Source organism: Engystomops pustulosus, chromosome 10 (assembly GCF_040894005.1).
Source record: "Engystomops pustulosus chromosome 10, aEngPut4.maternal, whole genome shotgun sequence".
In the NCBI taxonomy this organism is placed as follows: Eukaryota; Metazoa; Chordata; class Amphibia; order Anura; family Leptodactylidae; genus Engystomops; species Engystomops pustulosus.
Genome location: NC_092420.1, coordinates 22,302,537 through 22,322,140, shown reverse-complemented (window position 1 = coordinate 22,322,140; position 19,604 = coordinate 22,302,537). Strand labels below are relative to the sequence as shown.

Genomic DNA, 19,604 nt, shown 5'->3' with positions numbered 1-19,604 from the left:
TGGGTTTAGCTGCTAATTATTGAATGCTAAATTATTTGTTGTTCTCTTTGCTTTCCAAACCTCCTGGAGAGCGCGAGGGCCATTTAGGTTTTACCCAAGTGCGGAAAACTTTAAAGAGAAATATACAACAAATTCTCTTTCTATTTCTGCTGTTTTCCAATCAATTAGCAGCCATGTCCATAAAACGATTGACATTAATGAGTCAATTGAGACAGCGTTATTTTAACCCACTGTGGGTAATGGATGAAAAATAATGGACACACAATGCAAAGTAAACCTAGGTGGAGATACATTAACCCGTCTCTGCCAGAATTGTGGTGTCATTTTCACATGCAGAGCGCCAACATTTAATATGACTTTTAGACCGTTTTTGGATAATTTCATCTGAAAGGAGGTGTGGCCTCGAGGAAGGGGGCGTGTCCTAGCCCAGGTGCTCCAGAAAAATTCAGCCATGCACCACAAAATGATGGCGTAAACTAGACCAACTAATATCTGATCTAAAGTCTAAAGATCTGTGTGCGGGCTTGTTATCAGCATAACAAACTGCACTTCATAGTGAGGGTATTTAATATTCCATGCTTCGTACTGGCATCCAAAAATCCTATTTTTTTTCCAACATCAAGCAATGGGATGGTGGAATTGCTGTGGGAGCAGGGGAAGGGTTGAGACAGCTTAAAAGCTATAGAAGCTATAGCATGGAGGGGCTCTGGTAAAGCCCTCCAGAGCCCTTCTGGCCATTAGCATAATTAGAAAAATTGATTTAAGGAAGTAGGCAATGGATAATACATATAAGAAGATGACCACAGTCACGATGCCTGTATCTATGAGTAAGTGTCCCTGGTTTATTATGCTTGATTTCCTTTGATGGGTTATTACAGTTACTATGTAGTAGAGTAGAAGCCAAGTTTTTAAGCACAATTTTTGTGCTGAAAAAGCCCCACGCCACTTATATTCTGGTATATAAAAAATAAACTCAGTACTCACCTTTCCGATGCCCCCTTTACCTTCGAATCCGCAATCCTGTGCGTGGGCAGCAACACACTGGAGGCACATGCACTATGACGTTAGCTGCGTACTGACATCATAGCGTGTAAGTCGGTAGCAACAGGTCTGTGTGTGTGGACGTGTACACAATATGATGTCAAACAACTGCTGACATCATAGTGTGTGCAATGCCAGCATGCACAGACCTGTTGCTGCCCATGCACAGGGATTAAGAAGAGGGCCTGCGAATGCAGTGCGCACGCTTCCCCGCAGTAGGAAATTTATAGAGCCAGGCTGAACATTCTCCTAATAATCCAGCACCTCCCTACCTGCCTCACCGGATCTTTGTGAGCCTGCACCATTGTGAAAGCTCCCCTGCGATATTCCTGTGTTCCTGCGTTCCTGTGTGTTCCTGCGTTCCTGGATTCCACTGTGTTCCCGTTCCCACCTGCCTGGACCTCCCCTTGCTCACCCCGGATTGGACTTGACCTTGCATCTCTGTCGACACTGTGCCTGGACCTGACCACGAGACTGTCTCCTGCTAAGGTACCTTGACCTCGGCTGCCACCGCGGGCTAGTCGCACCTGTGGAAGACCTGGTGGTACCCTTACGCAGCAAGACCCTCCCGCTTTGCGGCGGGTTCTGGTGAAGACCAGGTGCCACTTACACTCCGGTCCCAGGTGTTGGCTAGTATCATCTCCCGCGGTCCAGAGGATCCACTGATCCTGAATCCTGACAATTTTATCCACAATATTTTCAAATTTTGTTCGGGAAAGCCAGAAGTGGTCACACTTTATCCTCCTTTTTTTAATCTGTGTTTCTGATCATCTCCATCTTACCACATTGGGAGGACACGGTAGTTTAGATTTCACACAATGATAGAAATTTGAGCAGATAGTTCTTGTGCTTCCCCATTATATGTGAATCCTTTACTTTCCGCTAACTCAATCAACACTTTCTTCACTTCACAGGAACATTAACAGTATATGGTGAAGAAAACACCTATCTGATGAAATCTCAAGTAAGAAACTTGTCATGTGTATCAGGATCATTTGCTAAATTCTGCATTAAGGTACTGAGTAACAGCTCAGACATCATAATAATGAAGCTTCCTACCACTGTTGTGATGTAACCTGCAGTGAGCCGTAGTCAGGACCAGGAGGGAGGAGGTGAAGTAGATTATTAGGAGGAAGATTATGAGGCAGATTTACTTACCCGGTCCTGTCGCAATCCTGCGGTGCGTTGTCCGACGAGGATTCGGGTCTGTCGCAATTCATGAAGCTCGTGCACCCGAGATCCTGCATCCGTCGCTTGCGAGCCAAGGTCCATTGGAGTTCACCTTCTTCTTCATGGTGCGTTGTCCGAATCCGTCGGGTTGACCGACGCCAACCCAATCCCCCCCCCCCGATTTCTGTCGCGTGCAAGCCGGCGCTGATGTGCCAAAATCCCGGGGCAATTCGGTGCAAAATGGAAATCGTCGGGAAAACCGAATGTGTATATGTACAAAATGTTGTATTGTGCAGGTGTTTTTGTATGTGATCTTATGGATCATACTGTAACGTCCGTGCCGAAACGTCGCACTATCCGCAGTTGGCAGAATAGGTGGTGTTGATTTGTGTGTGAACCGGGGCTTCGATTTACTTAGCCACACCCTGCGCCTTGAATTTCAGCCCTGCCCAGCAAGGGTTACTAGCCTGATTGACAAATCCTCTAGTGTGCTGCTGGAGGCGTGTCTGGGAACTGCATAAATACCTGCCTACTCCCATCATACCTTGCTGGTCAGACTGCTACCTTGCTGTGTTTCTAGCTCCTCTTGCATTCTCTAGTTTCTGATCTATTGCCTATGTCTCGATTTCGCTATTTGGATTGTATTTTGGTTATTGATATTCCCCGCTGCTGCCTACTCGGATTGTATTGTTACGTGTTCACACCTTACCCAGGGGGACCCAATAGGTAGGTAGGGTCAGATTGGGGGTCTCAGTATCAGGGCTCACTGTCCTTGTTTGTGTCCTGCCATTACACATACTTTCCAACTATCTCTGGGAGGGGTGCCCTAAAAATCCCAGGAAAAGTTGGTTATTCTCCTACATTTGGTTCCTGCTCTTTGCAGTTTTTTAATGGAAAAGCATGAACTTATGTGAACTTATCATGTCTAGATAAAAAGACGTGGATGACTTATTGAGTGTCATGTCACAAATAGGGGACGGGTTACATCAAAACGATACAGAACGTGTGTTATTGAAAAGAACAATGGCAATAAATGTTGCTTTCAGAATACTATTGCAATGTCTGTTCCCTGGACAGTTAGCTGGGTCATTCTCAATCTCAATGTAGCTCTCAGCCGGTGGTTGAGTGGTGCATGGTCTAGCCAGTCACCTATAGTACTACAGTCTGTTTCTGTTTTGCTGGACCTGAAACCCTAAACTTGTAATGGAACTTGTATCCAGTCTGAACCAGTACCCTGAACCCCATTCTTTTTTTTTTAATATAATTGTTTTTTTTATTGATTTTAAGTCTTAACAATACACCAATCATCAAAACAAGTAGTGCATACACCGGTAGAGATAACAATTATTTCTCTAATTCACAGTTACAGGCTCAAGGTGTGGTCTCTGAACCCCATTCTGAACTGTAAACTGTACCTGAACCTGTATCCAGCCTGAGCTGGTACTCTAAACCTAATTCTCAACTGTAACCTGTACCTGAGCCTATATCTAGACCAGTGGTTCTCAACCTAGTTCTAATGCTGTGACCCCGCAATACAGTTCCTCATGTTGCGGTGACCCCAAACCATGTACAAGAATATAACTACTATAATACTGCCCCCTATGTAAAAGAATATAACTACTATAATACTGACCCCTATGTACAAGAATATAACTGCCAAAATACTGCCCCCTAGTTCTATTTCCCCCTCCCTACTACCCCCAGTTCTAGCACTCCCCTGCTGCCCCCAGTTCTAGTACCCTAGATGCCACCAGTTCTAGTTACCCCCTCCCTTGCTGCTCCCAGTTCTGGTCGCCCCCTCCTTCCCCTAGTTTTCATCCCACCTCTTGCCCCCAGTTCTGGTCCCCTTCCTCCTGCTGCCCCCAGTTCTGGTCCCCTCCCTCCTGCTGCCCCCAGTTCTGGTCCCCTCCCTCCTGCTTCCCCCAGTTCTGGTCCCCTCCTTCCTGCTGCCCCCAGTTCTGGTCCCCCCTCCTGCTGCCCCCAGTTCTGATCTCCCCCCCCCCACTGCCCCCAGTTCTGGTCTCCCCCCCCCACTGCCCCCAGTTTTTGACCCCCTCCTGCCCACCAGTTGTAGTGCTTCCCCTCCTGCCCCCAGGTATAGTGCTTCCCCTCCTTCCCCCAGGTGTAGTGCTTCCCCTCCTGCCCCCAGGTGTAGTGCTTCCCCCTCCTGCCCCCAGGTATAGTGCTTCCCCTCCTGCCCCCAGGTATAGTGCTTCCGCTCCTGCCCCAGGTGTAGTGCTTCCTCCCCTGCCCCCTAGTATAGTGCTTCCCCTCCTGCCCTTATGTATAGAGCTTCCCCTCCTGCCCCCAGTTGTAGTGCTTCCCCTCCTGCCCCCAGTTGTAGTGCTTCCCCTCCTGCCCCCAGTTGTAGTACTTCCCCTCCTGCCCCCAGTTGTAGTGCTTCCCCTCCTGCCCCCAGGTGTAGTGCTTCCCATCCTGCTCCCAGGTGTAGTGCTTCCCCCTCCTGCCCCCAGGTGTAGTGCTTCCCCTCCTGCCCCAGGTGTAGTGCTTCCCCTCCTGCCCCCAGGTGTAGTGCTTTCCCTCCTGCCCCCAGGTGTAGTGCTTCCCCTCCTGCCCCCAGGTGTAGTGCTTCCCCTCCTGCCCCCAGGTGTAGTGCTTCCCCTCCTGCCCCCAGGTGTAGCGCTTCCCCTCCTACCCCCAGGTGTAGTGCTTCCCCCTCCTGCCCCCAGGTGTAGTGCTTCCCCTCCTGCCCCCAGGTGTAGTGCTTCCCCCTCCTGCCCCCAGGTGTAGTGCTTCCCCCTCCTGCCCCCAGTTGTAGTGCTTCCCCTCCTGCCCCCAGTTGTAGTGCTTCCCCTCCTGCCCCCAGGTGTAGTGCTTCCCCTCCTGCTCCCAGGTGTAGTGCTTCCCCCTCCTGCCCCCAGGTGTAGTGCTCCCCCCTCCTGCCCCCAGGTGTAGTGCTCCCCCCTCCTGCCCCCAGGTGTAGTGCTCCCCCCTCCTGCCCCCAGGTGTAGTGCTCCCCCCTCCTGCCCCCAGGTGTAGTGCTCCCCCCTCCTGCCCCCAGGTGTAGTGCTCCCCCCTCCTGCCCCCAGGTGTAGTGCTTCCTCCCCTGCCCCCAGGTGTAGTGCTTCCCCCTCCTGCCCCCAGGTGTAGTGCTTCCCCCTCCTGCCCCCAGGTGTAGTGCTCCCCCCTCATGCCCCCAGGTGTAGTGCTCCCCCCTCCTGCCCCCAGGTGTAGTGCTTCCCCTCCTACCCCCAGGTGTAGTGCTTCCCCCTCCTGCCCCCAGGTGTAGTGCTTCCCCCTCCTGCCCCCAGGTGTAGTGCTTCCCCCTCCTGCCCCCAGGTGTAGTGCTTCCCCCTCCTGCCCCCAGGTGTAGTGCTTCCCCCTCCTGCCCCCAGGTGTAGTGCTTCCCCCTCCTGCCCCCAGGTGTAGTGCTCCCCCCTCTTGCCCCCAGGTGTAGTGCTCCCCCCTCCTGCCCCCAGGTGTAGTGCTCCCCCCTCCTGCCCCCAGGTGTAGTGCTTCCCCCTCCTGCCCCCAGGTGTAGTGCTTCCCCCTCCTGCCCCAGGTGTAGTGCTTTCCCCTCCTGCCCCCAGGTGTAGTGCTTTCTCCTCCTGCCCCCAGGTGTAGTGCTCCCCCCCCTTTCTTGCCCCCAGGTCTAGTGCCCCCCCTTTCTTGCCCCAGGTCTAGTGCCCCCCCTTCTTGCCCCCAGTTTGGTGTGTGTCCCCCCCCCGGATTCCGTGGTACCTGAGTGACTGGCTTGAGCGCGGCCTAGCGCTTGAATAGGTCACGGATGCTTGGTAGAGGTGGAGCAGGCCTTGTCGGACACCTGACTGGCATTGACAAGTGGATTGGAAGAAAGAGGGAGATGCCACAGGTGGATGGAAACAGTTCTCCCTGGAGCACTCCGAGTGAGGATCCCGGGTAGATGGTAGAGGGAAGGCCCTTGATATTATGTGGCTTCTAGGGATCACACAGAGACAAGGGATGTGAAATATCAACTCACGGTTCCTTTATTCCAGAACACCAACTTGACAGTGGCAGCAGCCAAGGGAACAGTCTTACTGGTTAGGGTCCCAGGTCACTAGTTGGAATGTGTTTGGCAAAAGGTGCTCACAACCCGGTTTAAATAGCTTCAGGCTGGAGAGATGAGGAGTTGCTACAGCAGGCAGGCTCTTGGAGGTATTAGTCAGTATGTAAACATATGCTTCCCAGGCAGGGATAATGCAGCTGCAATATCAATAGTAGATGTCAACGTTACTAAGGAATGAATATATCATGTTATGGGTAAAGGGCGTAGTAACACCCCTCTCATTTGTGCCCATCTGCCCACCCAATCTCCCACCCTCCTCAGGTGCTTCCGCCGGGCAGCCTTCATCCGTGCCGAGCAGCCAATCCCTGCATGTGCTGCCACCCTCCCTCCCTCTACACATGCGGCTGGCACCTGATCTGTGGTCGGGGGGAATTCATTAATGTGTTTCAGGCTGAGACAGTGCTGAGCTGTGTCTTGTGCTGCACCAGAATCATCATTGTGATAATGAATCCAGACTGTCAAGTTCTACTTTTAAACCTGCTTTTAGCTGGTCTAAACTGTGCGCCACATTTTGGCACAACCTCCTTCATTTTTTGGTGCACTGGCTAATTTCCATGTGGCCACAACCCCATTTGTCCAAAACCACGCCCCCATTTGTTGGATGAGTCAGAAAACGGCCAAAAAAATAGTCTAAAAGCCTTCATAAAGGTATCAGAAGAAATGTAAACAGGTTTTTTGGAACAAAACTTCATTTTCGGGTGGATAAGCAATCATGATTTCCCCCCATTGGGTGAGACTTATCAGATATTTACAAGCCATGAAAAAATTGTAGTTCCTTGCGCAGCACCAGGAATTATGATTACTTTTCCCCTTACACCAGCTCCATGCCAGGTCCTGCCTAGAATTGTCTGCCAGCGCAGCCGGGCGCCGGATTCATAAGTTTAGTGCTATGAGCTATTAGTTTTTTCTTCCGTATGTGACAATATCATCTGTTTTTCCAAAATTGCTATGCTGCTTAATAAGTGTACATCCACCGCCACTTTTCTGTAGACAATTTCCCATTACAAGAACAACAAATAAAGTTATTTGGATGCTGGTTTGGAGCCAAGACTGCCATCTAAGCCATTCAAATGATCATTTGCCTTCATTCCCACTCAGGCTAAATGACTGTACCTTACTGCTCCACTAGACACTTCATCTGACATAATGCATTGTGGCTGGATTGCATGCTAATTTGCCGGGTTTTGCAGATTTGGGATATAATATATTTCATTTTTATAGCCTGTGACATTAGCACACTTTTTCATTCTTTATGTGCCCGCAGTAAAACAGACCCAAGGTTCATATTGTGAAATTTGTGACTTAGGAATTGAATTAGATGCACCCTGGACACTTGGGCGGTGATAGGAAAAAGGTCAGTGCTGAACTGAACAGACGTAAAGATAACGGAAAATACTCAGGAGACAACTCTACACCATTCAACTAGTCTTGGCTTATGGCCAGGACTTAAATTTCGGAATTTACTGATGTGCCATTTCCTTTTTTTTCTGGTTTTATTGTATTAATTTTTTTTTTGTGTGGAATTGGATTTCTGGCTCGGAACTAAATAGATTTAAACTCTCCAATCCGACAAATTTTTTATAGTTTTCCCTAATCAATGGCTTTCTATCAAAATTTGGCCATATAATGTGTGGCAATCTCTAGTACAAAACTGCTGGTCTGATGTACAGCACTGTCAAGCGATTTGCAATCCGTTATTGGTTCATTGGGGCTCATTTACTAAGCATCGTGGATCGCACTTTCGTTGGACTGTGCTCTGTTTTCAGGATTTGCACTGCTTTGGCTGGTATTTAACAGGGGTCTGCACTGGGATTTTGGCGAACGCAATCGTTTTTTGGCGCAAATGCCCTGGCTTCCATACGGCACAAATTTCGGGGCGTGCCGTCGGCCGATCCAACTGATTCTGATTGAGCGCGGGATTTAACTTTCAAATTGTGTTGCAAGCCATGCACTTACATGCACCAGGAAGAAGAAGGTGAACTCTGGCGGACCTGAGCGGGGAAGCGACACATGCAGGATATCAGGTGCACGATCTTAGTGAATCGTGGCAGAGTGCATTATAGTCGAACAATGCACTTTCATTGAACGCCGCAGACCGGGTAAGTAAATGTGCCCCATTAGGTATATGTGTTTTTAAGTTCTGTCTAGTTTTGGAGAAAAGTTTTGCTAAATCATTAAATTGCATTGTTGTAGCAGATGTTGACGACGGATATGGCCTAAATAGAGTTATAGCAGCTAAGCTGTATATATTTTGCACATGATAATAGACCATAAAGGAGTATATTATTTACAATGTACATAGTAAAAAGTGAAGGTAGCATTTTTTTCTTAAACTCATCTACAGAAGGTGCTGCAAACAGTGAAAATAGGCAAAAGTGAGCTGTATATCACAGTGTGGTCAGGGCCGGATTGACTTCTAACTGTTTTTTTCTCAGCAATCCCACCATGTCAAGAAGTAGACCAGTGCTGGGAAAAAGCTGAAGAGGACGATAGTTGAGCATGTTTAAAGGGGACCTGTCAGCAGAAATATACCTAATAAACCACTTCCTGTATGTTATCAAGCAGCTGCACACCTTCCAGATCATATTTCTTTCATGGCCCATGGTGGTGGCATCATCCAGTAAGTCAACTTTAAAGTGAACGTAAAATTGTTTTATAAAGTGTCACTATAAAGTCACTATTGAATTGGAGAGAAAATGAGTGTTTATGTGTATTACAGCGACCACAATGTGAATTGGGTCAAACTGGAAGCTGTTTTCCATGTGTTGGTCTCTTGGAAGACCTGGTGCAGGACCCTAATTGCAGGAGTGGAGACAAATGTGATCACTGCTCCAGACCAAAGCTTCCACGTTGCAAAGGGTCTAACAATGCACCAGGTGTGCAATCCCTTAAAGAAGGGTGTGGAGCAGTCAGAAGGTTTTCCCTACCTGGAGACACAGAAGCTGGACTGTGTGAGAGCCACAAGTGAGTAACACAGGGTTGCTGAACGTTTTTTTTCAGCTGGCAGGGAGAAGCCTCCAGTGGCTAGTGAGGGCTGCCAAGTGTATAGTTATAGTGGGACAGGCAAGGATTTTGTTTGATACTGGTGTTTTCTGGAATAAATGCACAGTTTTCAACTTTAATCCTGCTGTCCATAAGAGCTTTGTCATTGCCGACCACCACGTTTGAGCTGAACCCCTACAAAAGTCAAGGAGGCGGTGAGTTTAACTTTGTTTTAAATTTTTTCCTGTCTCAGAACACCCCTTCACTGTAATTGATGGACCTGTACTCAGAGGCATCGCTAACAAGATCTACTGAAGTCTGGTGCATGTAAGTCATGGGAGGAGGTGTTCAGAGGCAGGGAGAGCTTGACTTCACTGTTAAACTCTCCGCCTCCTTGACTTTATACTACCATTTTGTATTTCACTTCAAAGTTGATTTTCTTGGTGATGGAACTATGCTGGGCTATGAAAGAAACATGATCTGTAAGGTGTAAAGCTGCTAGACAACATAGTGGTAGTTTATTAACCCCGTTCCTGATGACAGGTTCCCTTTAACTTAGTTTTACTTTATTTTAGTGGTAGATTTCCTTTAAATAGCAATTATTTCATACAGCAAGGATCTTTTCACACTGCTGCTGCCTGTTCCTTGTCATCTATCAGCAAATCCCTTTCAAATAGCGTCGTTCCGTGAGTCTACATGAGGAGTAACACTGTTTCTGTTGCATTCTTATTTTCTGTGAATTTGCTGTTGGCTCAAGACTGATGGGAGGAGTTCTTTGCTCTTGTATTCACTCGTAGTACTAATCATTTATGATCTTCTATCAATTGTAGATATGGTAGATTTTGCCTGCTGTGAATGGTTTTCTTTATACTGGAAGTTGATTAGATTGTGAGCCCCATTGGGGACAGGGACTGATTTTGCAAACTCTGTGCAGCGCTGCGTAATCTGTGTGCGCTATATAAATAAATAATTATTATTCTGTAGTATTGTAACACCATCATGTCAGTGAGGCTAAATAGCATTATTACCCGCTATGGAGCAGATCTGTGCTACGTCCCTTGGCTTTAGACTGTGTATGTGTTTCACGTAGGTAAATTAGATTTTTCGGCCACACTTGAGACAATGACCTACAAGAGTACATTTTGTGCCCAGCTCTGCATAATATCTGGAGACTATACCAATAATGGGAAATAAATGCAATTCTAGGAGGATTTGTCATTGTCAGTTCCTGCTATTTAATTCTGAAGGCACAGAATGCAAAGCGCTCAGGGTCTTGGATGCAGTTTATGGAAAACAAGAGTCAGGGGACTGCAGTATAAACTATTACCGTATATTGTAATATATATATATTATATATATACAGCATCATATCTAATATTATTTTGATGCTTAGCAAAGACCATTGTTTAACATGCAATAGTAGACAGTTATTGATGGAACAGATGTGTCTATTTTATTTTCATCTAGCCTCCAATATATAAGTTACAGAATATCACCATTGATAAGATGAAATATTAGCAGCCGGAGAGATGTCTGGTTGGAAGAACAATCAATAGTAAAAGGACGCTGAAGGCACTTGCACCATTGGTTTAGCTGCAGTAATTATGTAATGATCTTTACAAAGCAGAGAACCCCCGGGAGATGATGTAGAGGTTTTCTTGGCAAGAAAAATCGTATTCACTAAGGTACAGCAGAACACGCTGAGAATATCTTAAGGGAAATTGGCAAAACTGTGGCTCAATTTGCAGTAATAAATATGGCATACATGCTTTGCAGGACATTATTATAAACTTTTTTCATCTTACTGTACCAGGGGAATGAATCTGCGCTTGGTTTACTGGATGAAAACATGATCAATTCATTTGGAACATGTATCTATACATAATGGGGCACATTTACTAAGCCCTTGCGCCAGTTTTCCGTCAGACTTTGCCCATTCTTTTAGGTGAAGACTGCTTGCACAGGTATTTAAGAAGTGTCCACGCCACTATTGTGTTGCACGCAACCGTTTTGTGTTGCAGCTGCACTAGCCACCAAGCGACACAAATTAGCGGGTGTTCCGGTGATTTGACATGCAAAGGTCGAGAGAATTGTGTCACAAGCCCTATGTCAAAGGTGCACCAAAAAAAAAAGTTGGTGCACTCTGTCAGGGCAGTGCAGGGGGCGCCAGATTCATGAAAAACATGCACCAGAAATCCTGAATCTGGCGCCCCCTGTACTGTACACAGGCAAACTGCATTTAGTACAGTTTGCACTGTTCTTGCAGTGTATGTATATTTACATGGAATCTGAGGAAATCCCTGGCCGCTGCTGGAACCAAGGAGACCCCCCAGAGACAAGAGGATATAACTTTTTAGTTAGACATGCTACACCCCAAAAATCTTCTAAGTAGTAAAACACTGGGTAAAACTGCAATTGAAAAAGATGGGACATTCATGAACAGAGCTAGGAAGTCTCAAACAGCAGTAGAAATAAATGGAGTTATCCAATTACAATGTACATATACTGGCAGTCCCCTATTTAAGAACACCCGACTTACAGACGATGCCTAGTTACAAACGGACATCTGGATGTTTGTAATATCAAAGGTGTCTGCAATGAAGCTTTATTGTTCATCCTGAGTTTTATGATAATCCAACGTTTTTAAAATTCAATTGTCACGGAGACCAAAAAAAATTTGGCTGGGGTTTCAATTAAAATTTTCAGTTCCAACTTGCATACAAATTCTACTTAAAGGAAATCTATCATTTGATTTCATGCATTATGAACCAAACATACCTTGAGAATGCTGTAGCTACACTGATGCAGAAACATATCTTGTTTAATCCCTGAGTTGAGTGGTTTTGCTGAAAAAACAATTATGTTGTTATGTTATGGGTGGGTGTAACAGCCCGTGTAGCTACAGCACGGAGGGGCTAGGGTAGCTCTTCAGGCTTTATCATCATTAGCATGATTTTAGAAGGAAGGATGCCATGGATAACAAATATAAGAAGATTACCACAGTCACGGTGCCTGGATCTATGAGTAAGTGTCCCTGGTTTATCATGATGGATTTTGATGGTAGATTTCCTTAACTGCAATGATTTTCAAAAGAACAATACCACGGTATATATATATATATATATATATATATATATATATATGAGCATCAGCCGAGTGAGAAACTTAACCAGCAACACCTTTAAATCAAAGAATGAGTGCTCGCCATTGAAAATACTGATGAAGAGCATTTTTGCAAAAAAAAAGTTTCCTACAGAACTGAATGTCATATGTCGTACTTGGGTTTAAGACTCTCCATAGTCCATAGTTTCTTATGTAGAGATGGTGATTATATTCTATAAGATTACAGATGCCTCAGTATCAGGATGAATCCCTCGTGTCCACAAGCAGGAGACAAAAAATGAAATGACATGAATACACGTCTCAAGTCATATCCTATCTAGAGATTCCCATGGAAATACTCAAATAATTGCCCGGACATAGAATATCATGTACAAGGAGCTGGTAACAAACTTTAGATATCTTCAAAGGATGTAGTTTTGATGAGAGTCCAATAGGTAGAAGTAACATTTGTAGTAGCCGGTCGCAGACTAATAATCATCTCATCCATTATTCTCTGGTTTGTCTTCTCCGGTGAAATCTTCATCTTTCCGGATTTTCTTGTAAATTGAATTCCACTTCTGTGTACTTGGAATAAAAGTGCCGCTCAGCACAATCTCCTACAATTATCCGGACAATGCCATGATTCGCTGCAAAAAAATAGAGGTCAGACAAACTGCAAATGGAGAGCTTGGGCTGAAGATTGTTTAATGAGGTGGAATGGAGGAAAGGTTTGTTCCTAGCCGTGGCGCAGACAATGCTTGTGTTTGGCGTATGGAATCTAGTAGTTGCCAGGATCGGGTGTATGTCTCAAATATGGTTACACCCTGTTATTTATTCATGTTACACTATGAAAACATACAAAACTAGCAGAATCCATTTTTTTTCCATTTTGCTAGTGGCAGGATATCCTTATGCAGTGGGACACCTGTATCAATAGGTTGAATCTAACTTAAAAGGCTGTAAAGTAATAGAAAAAGAGTCCCCTGCCTCTCTTCCTAAACTTTCACCACAAATTAAAGTTTACCCATTTCCAGTGATGTCATGTGACTGCTGCAGCCAATCACTAGCTGCACCTAGCTAACCGCGGTGATGACAAGACATGTCTGTGACTGGCTGCAGTGGTTAGGTTTCAATATACCAATAATAATAATAATAATTTGTTTAACTGGTTTTGCCAAATCGGTCCCTGTTGCCATGGGGTTCACAATCTAATCAACCTACCAGTATGTTTTGGAGTGTGGGAGGAAACCGGAGGAAACCCATGTAAACACGGATACATGTTTGCTACTATCCAAGACATCAATGTAGCTTGGTGGTTATGTAGATCAGGCTTTTCACTAATCTACTTTAAAAAGTCCACAAAATGTCCCAAATTCCACATAATTTAGTAATCCATGTCACGGGTGGTCCCGCAGGTCACGGGCTCACCTGTGCCCTGCTCTCCCCGCCAGCGCGTTGCACGCACAACTCACGGGTACCGGCTCCGCCCTCTCCGTCCTAATTGGCGCTGGCCATTTTCAGGTATCTATTTAACCCTGCCTCTTCCTGCAAACCCTGCCGGATCTTTGTGCCCAGAGCCCTAAAGAAAGCTGTGTCTATGCCTTGTGCTGTTTCTGAGAATTTCCGTTGTGACCCTGGTTCCGTTTCTGACTTCACTCCTTTGCCGCCTGCCCTGACCTGTTGCTACGTCTCCGATCCTGTGCTGCCCGTCCTGACCTCCTGCCTGTCCCCGACTACGAGATTGCCTGCCGTTCCTATACCTCGACCTTGCTGCCACTGCAGACAAGTCACGCCTATGGAACGACCTGGTGGTACCACGCCACAGCAAGTCCAACCCGCTTTGCAGCGGGCTCTAGTGAAAACCTACAAACCACAAGCAAAAACCAGTGTGTCATAGGGCAAAGTACAAAAAAGTTGAAACAATCTTTATTGGGTTACCACAGATAATATACAAGACAAACTCACGATTAAAATCAATTAAAAAGTACAAAGTACATACAAAAAATGCCAGGTTGGTTACACGGGTAAGTATACACCAACAACACCCCCTCACACACCAAATATAGTATTCCCAAGGATAACTTGTAAACACCTGACTGTGTGCTAGCTAGTCCCATAAATGGACAAAAGGATAAACATAATTAAAGTGCATGATATACAAAGGTGCATGGGTCCTGCATGAGGCCTATGAAGGTGGAGGGGGTGAAGGGCTCCCCACGCGTTCCGTCTCCTGCTAGGAGACTTCCTCAGGGGCAGGAGACGGAACGCGTGGGGAGCCCTCCACCCCCTCCACCTTCATTCCGTTACCTCACTCAGTGATCTTTTCTCCACCGATTGGAACACCATGGTTCCATCTGCAGCGTAATGTATCTAGGCCTCATGCAGGACCCATGCACCTTTGTATATCATGCACTTTAATTATGTTTATCCTTTTGTCCATTTATGGGACTAGCTAGCACACAGTCAGGTGTTTACAAGTTATCCTTGGGAATACTATATTTGGTGTGTGAGGGGGTGTTGTTGGTGTATACTTACCCGTGTAACCAACCTGGCATTTTTTTGTATGTACTTTGTACTTTTTAATTGATTTTAATCATGAGTTTGTCTTGTATATTATCTGTGGTAACCCAATAAAGATTGTTTCTACTTTTTTGTACTTTGCCCTATGACACACTGGTTTTTGCTTGTGGTTTGTACATTTATGTTTATGGTGTGTCGGCAGTAGCTAAACTTGATTGGTCATCCTTGCTTGTCTCTAGTGAAAACCGTTGCCACTTAGACTTCGGTCCCAGGTAGTGGCTTGTGTCATCATCCGCAGTGGTTCAGATGATCCACAAACTCTGAGCCTGACAATCCAGAGGAACCAAGTGCCTGTTTTGAAAGACAATTCCAAAAAAATCAGGAAGTAGTAAAATTTATATTTGGCTAAACAACCCCTTTATTAATTAAAGGCATTTAACCAATAAACTTCACTGCTTAATACTCTAACTTTTTTGCCATTAACCCCTTGCCACAACACGACGTTCCCCGTTGATAGTGTGGCAGAGGGCTCTTGGACTGAGCCCTCTTCCTACAAACTGGGTGTTTGCTGCATAATGACTTGTCATTTCTGAAGTTCTGTTACAATGTGCCAGTGGCACATTGTAACAGATCATATGCAAAATACCCATATACTAATATACTGTTGTATAGCAGTATATGGTAGGATCAATTAGACAACCTAGGGTTAAAGTTCTCTAGGGGGCTTAAAAAATAGTAAAAAAAAATGTAAAAGTAAAAAAAAAAAAACCTAAAAGTTCAAATCACACGCCTTTCCCTAGAACTGATAAAGATAAAAAAACATGTTAGGTATGGTCATGTCCCAAAAGTCCTGATCTATCAATGTTTAAAAACAGTTATTCCCATGTACCCCACAACAGAAAATAGCGCCCAAATATCCGAAACGACACTTTATTGCCATTTTGCGAGACATAAAAATTTTAATAAAGCGATCAAAAAGTTGTATAGTCCCCATAATGGTAGTAATGAAAAAGTGAAAAAATGAAGCCTTACACAGCTCCGTACACTGAAGTATAATAAAGTTATTGTTCTCAGAATGTGGCAAAATGAAGATTTTTTTTAATTTGTACAAAAGATTTTGATTTGTTTAAATCTACAAAAACATAATTAAACCGATGATTTGGATCATTCAGTGAAAGCCGAAAACACTGGGCTCAAAAATGGTGCAAATGTGTATTTTTTGTCAATTTCACTGCATTTGGATTTTTTTTCCAGCTTCCCAGTAAATGGTATGGAATTTTTAATGCTGTCACTAGGAGGTACAAATCGTTACAGGCCTTTATACAGCTCTCTATGTGGTAAAAGTTTAAAAAAATGAAATTTTGAGGTAGGAAGTGAGAAATGGAAACGCAAAACCAAAAAAGGGCTGTGTCCTTTAGGGGTTGAAGAGTGCGTAATAAAAGGGTGAAATCCTTGGAAACACTAAAACATAAGTCCCTGGACTATAGATTTATATATACAGGCAGTCCCCGACTTACAGACGACCCCTAGTTACAAATGGTCCTCTGTATGTTGGTAATTTACTGTACTTCAGTCCCAGGCTACAATGATCAGCTATAAGAGTTTTCAAAGGTGTCTGCAATTAAAGGGGTATTCCAGGAATCAGCATAATTAATTTGCAAATGAGTCAATAAAATATAAGCTAATATGTAATAAGTTGTTATTTAAAATTTTGTTCCCCTCAGCAGAAAAATGCTGCTGACATAGACTGTAATGAAGAATTAAAATGCTACCGGCCCTTTAATCAGTCTGTTAATTTCCTCTGCGTGGAGAAGACACTGGACAGAAGATGGATGCTGGTCACATGTCCACATCACATGTCCTGCACCTGCCTGGGAGGAGGAGTTACTGAGAACTAAAGGATCATGGGACTTGTAGTTTCTACATCTACTTTAGAGAGGCCATAAAATTTTGTGAACTATAAAATCAAACTATTTAAGATCCATTTTATAACTAATGATATTGAGTTGCGTTACATTCATTTATTTATAGCATTATGGGTTTTTGTATCAGATGTTCATATTTCCGGAATACCCCCTTTTAAGCTTTATTGTTTATTCTTGTTTTCAACATTTTGTTTACAATAGTCAAAGAGACCAAAACATTTTTGGCTGGGGTTACAATTATAAAATATGCAGTTCCCACTTACATACTGTACATAACCTGGGAACTGCCTGTATAAGGAATTCATGGAATCAGGATGTATGACAGGTGCACATGGGTTCTTTGTTCTGCAGGCAGGACATGGAATATCAGCGAGAGCAGGAGGCATATAAATGGGTAATTAATGCAAAGATCATCCTTTCCCTCGGAGATCTGCCGGTTTAATGTCAGCAGAAACCTTCTCTCTCCCACTTCCCTTGAACATGACTTAGTATGAAAATAGCTTTCTGTCTCTAATCTGTGCATGAAATATAGATTTGCTTTGCTGAAGATCCTGCTAATCTCACTTCTTAGATCTGATAGGAAACGCAGAATGCGAGTGACACTGAACTTCCTTAAAGCAAGGACACTGACAAACCTTGTTCTCAGCATTAGAGGCTTTACTCTAATGTTACACAAATATTGCGGGATAAAGTCATCGGATTGTAATAGAGATGATAAATACAGTATATTGCATATAGACTGCAGAGGAGTCAAGGTTTGCCCAGGGCGGGGCACATTTATCAAGCAATGGCACTCAACCCCGCCCCTCGGGCAACACCGGAACCCCTTTGTACCGCTCCATGCCCACTAGGCAAAAGACCCCTATGCCAGGAATTACAAATATTTCTATTATGTATGTATCTATTATTAACCCCTTAACGCTCTGCGCCGTAGCTCTACGGCGCAGAGGTATAAGGGATGTATGAAGAGGGCTCACGGGCTGAGTCCTCTTCATACAAAGGTGGGGGTTTTTGCATTTTGCACAAAACCCCCACCGCTAATAACCGCGGTCGGTGCTTGCACCGATCGCGGCTATTAACCCTCTAAACGTTGGCGCCGCCATCTTTTTTTCGATCGCCACGCCCCCGAACGTCATCGGGGGGCGGCGATCGGTTACCATGGTAGCCTCGGGTCTTCTCTTGACACGAGGCTACATGGTTTATGCAGGTTCGTTACAATGAGCCAGTGGCTCATTGTAATGTAAGACCTGCAAAAACGCCATATATTGCAATACTGTAGTATTGCAGTATATGGTAGGAGCGATCTGATCATCTAGGGTTATTGTACCCTAGATGGTCTAAAAAATAGTGAAAAAAAAAAGAAAAAAAAAAGTTTAAAAAATAAAAAAAATTAATAAAATATTAAAAGTTCAAATCACCCCCCTTTCCCTAGAACGGATATAAAACATAACAAACAGTAAAAATCACAGACATATTAGGTATCGCCGCGTCCCAAAATGTCCGATCTATCAAAATATAAAAACGGTTACGGCCGGCGGTGACTTCCGAGGCGGGAAATGGCGCCCAAATGTCCGAAATGCGACTTTTACACCTTTTTACATAACATAAAAAATGAAATAAAAAATGATCAAAATGTCGCACAGACCTCAAAATGGTAGCAATGAAAACGTCGCCTCATTTCGCAAAAAATGACCCCTCACACATTTCCGTGCGCCAAAGTATGAAAAAGTTATTAGCGTCAGAAGATGGCAAAAAATTTTTTTTCTTTTTTGTACACATTCGTTTAATTTTTGAAAATGTATTAAAACACAATAAAACCTATATAAATTTGGTATCACCGCGATCGCACCGAACCAAAGAATAAAGTAGGCGTGTTATTTGGAGCGAAGAGTGAAAGTCGTAAAAACTGAGCCCACAAGAACGTGACGCACGTGCTGTTTTTTTTCAATTTTTCCACATTTGGAATTTTTTTTCAGCTTCGCAGTACACGGCATGTTAAAATAAATAACATTACGGGAAAGTAAAATTTGTTACGCACAAAATAAGCCCCCACACAGGTCTGTACACGTAAAAATGAAAAAGTTATGGATTTTTGAAGTTGGAGAGCGAGAAATGAGCCGGAAAACCCTCCGTCCTTAAGGGGTTAATAAAACAAGCTGCACCAGTCAATAGAAGTGGGTGCACATCCAGGAACTGATTAATCCTCAACATGGGTGCACTATGGGAATAAGGTGACCCATCTTTTGTTTTTGAATCCTTTGGGGTTTTTTTCATTTATCTATCTTATATCTATCTATCTCATATCTATCTATCTATCTATCTATCTATCTATCTATCTATCTATCTATCTATCTATCTATCTATCTATCTATCTATATAACTACTTATCTATTTCCACATTGCACACCCCCACCCAATGTGCTATGAGAATAAGCTGTAATAGGCTCTTAGAGCAGTTGCTCAGAGCAGAGGGGAGGGACTGGTTAGCACCTCCAGGCAGTAGTGATGGGAATTCCGGCTCTTCTTAGTGAGCTGGCTAATTAGGCTCCGCTTACTAAGAAGAGTCAACTCTTCTGGCTCCTGAATGTCTCCCTATTAAATATATAATAGGGAGCCGCAGGCCAGTCAGTCACCCAACACCACTCCACTTTTAACCCGATTGTTATAGGTTAAAGGGGGCATGGTGAGCCATCAGCTCACATTGTTCGCGACCGACACTTCACTACCAGGCAGAGATTTCACAGGACAGTAGTGCACTAAGTCCAGGTACAATCCTGGAATATATATATATATTTTTTTTTCAAAGTACTTCTGCT

The 19,604-nt window shown here is 44.4% G+C and overlaps 1 protein-coding gene and 1 long non-coding RNA gene across 2 annotated transcripts in view; both read left to right on the top strand.

The window, feature by feature from the left end:
- The window catches only part of LOC140105031 (uncharacterized), a 30,902-nt gene extending 22,036 nt beyond the window's left edge, over positions 1 to 8,866 (top strand). The window contains exons 2-3 of the long non-coding RNA XR_011850479.1: positions 1,956 to 2,005; positions 8,695 to 8,866. This is a non-coding gene — a long non-coding RNA (uncharacterized lncRNA). The remainder of the gene's footprint in view (positions 1 to 1,955; positions 2,006 to 8,694) is intronic.
- A 256-nt stretch (positions 8,867 to 9,122) lies between these two features.
- Positions 9,123 to 19,604, top strand: part of CCDC66 (coiled-coil domain containing 66) — a 46,047-nt gene continuing 35,565 nt past the window's right edge. Inside the window, exon 1 of the mRNA XM_072128944.1 lies at positions 9,123 to 9,223. The gene's annotated coding sequence lies outside the window, so the exon portion shown is untranslated. The remainder of the gene's footprint in view (positions 9,224 to 19,604) is intronic.